This window comes from Spermophilus citellus (genome assembly GCF_964194105.1).
Source record: "Spermophilus citellus genome assembly, chromosome: 10".
Lineage (NCBI taxonomy): Eukaryota > Metazoa > Chordata > Mammalia > Rodentia > Sciuridae > Spermophilus > Spermophilus citellus.
Window position 1 is genome coordinate 76,731,476 of NC_138197.1, and position 2,060 is coordinate 76,733,535.

A 2,060-nucleotide genomic window follows, 5' to 3' on the forward strand; every position below is an offset into this window, starting at 1 on the left:
TGGCTTGGGAGCTGAGGCAGGAGGATCTCAAGTTCAAAGCCAGCCTCAGTAACTGTAAGGTACTAAGAAACTCAGTGAGACCCTGTCTCTAAATAAAATACAAAATAGGGCTGGGGATGTGACTCAAGGGTTGAATGCCTCTGAGTTCAATCCCAGATACCACACACACACACACACAAAAAAAAATGCATTCTACTGTCATGTATAACTAATTAGAATCAAAAAAGAAAATGTCAGGAAATGAGTAAAACATGATCCCTCAAACATCTTCAGTTTTCCTAGTGATCTTCTGGAACTTGGGATTAAGAAATAAACCTGGGCTAGGGATGGTAGCCCATGCCTGTAATGCTGGTGGCTTGGGAGGCTAAGGCAAGAGGATCACAAGTTAGAGGCCAGCCTCAGCAATTTAGTGAAGCTGTGAACAACTTAGTAAGACCCTGTATCAAAATAAAAAATCAAAAGGATTGGGGATATAGCTCAAAGGTAAAGTATCCTTAAGTTCAGGTCCCAGTATCAAAAAAAGAAGAAAGAAAAGAAATAAGGCTGGAGCTGGATGTTGTGGTGGCACATGCCTGTAACCCCAGGTACTCAAGAGGCAGTGGCAGAAAGATGACAACTTAGAAGCCAGCCTGGTAAAGCTTGGAGAAACTGATGTCTGGGAAGAGGTATCCAGCATCAGATGTTAAGCACCTTCAAATAATTTTGTCACTTAGCACTCTTTCACTCTGCCTTCTGGCTTTGTCCATGGTCATACTTGAAGATGACCACCTCTGGATTTCTCCTCTTGTAACTTGCTGCCTACAACTCAGACATCTGAAAATAGACCTCTCCCCATCCTCACCCATGCAACTTTGAGCCCCTTCTCAGGCATCTAAGATCCTGCAGGTCCAAAGGCATAGGTAGATATTCATAGCTCCAGATTCCTCTCTAAAACATAGTGGCCTCCATGGTTTTTGTTGTTGTTTTGGGTGGAATGAGGGATACTGGAAATACTGGGTATTGAACCCAGGGCCTACATGGTAGGCATATCCTCTACCAAAGAGCTACACCCCCATTCTCTTAAAAAACAAACAGGAGCTGGGGTTGTGGCTCAGCAGTAGAGCACTTGCCTAGCACGTGTGAGGCCCTGGGTTCAATCCTCAGCACCACATAAAAATAAATAAATAAAATAAAGGTATTGTGTCCAACTACAACTAAAAATAATAAATATTTAAAAATTTAAAAAACAAACAAACTTTATTTTGAGGGCTGGGGTTATGGCTCAGTGATAGAGCACTTGCCCAGCACATGTGAGGCACTGGGTTCGACCCTCAGCACTGCATAAAAATAAATCAACAAAATAAAGGCATTGTGTCCATCTACACAACAACAACAAAAATTAATAAAATTTAAAAAAATAAACACTTTTATTTTGAGATAGGATCTTGTTAAATTGTCCAGGTTTGTCAAATTTGCATCTTCCTGCTTTAACCTTGGGATGACACCAGGATGAAAGGTGTGCCACCCTGCCTGCTACTGTGCTGGGGCTCCCTCATTATTTTGTTCTTCATTTTATGTTAATTAACTTATTAGTTTATTAATTATTTTGGGAGGTACTGGGGATCGAACCCAGAGCACTCTACCACTGAGCTACATCCCCAGTCCATTAAATTTTTTTGTTTTGAGACAGCGTCTTGCTAAATTGCCAGGCTGGCCTCAAACTTGCAATTCTCCTCTCTCAGCGTCATTAGTGGCCAGGATTGCAGGTGTGTACCACTAAGTCTGGCTCCTCATGTCTTCTTCTTTAGCTACCTCTGGCAGATGGGGCTCTTTTGGACTCAAGTTCTTCACCTTCTCCCTTTTGGGCTCTCTGTGCTCCCACCAAGGTTGACTCTTATGGCTGTCACCCTTTCCTCAGGAGTCTGCTTTTGCCCTGATCCTTTGGTTTTGCCTTCTCAGGGGCTCCCTTGGTATCTCCCAGTCTGTGGCCCTCTCCCTTTGTCTTTCCAGGGTACTGGTCTCTGTCCTATCGGTTCCTCTGCCCCTGTTCCCATCTCTATGTCCCCTCGTCTTTCTGGTCT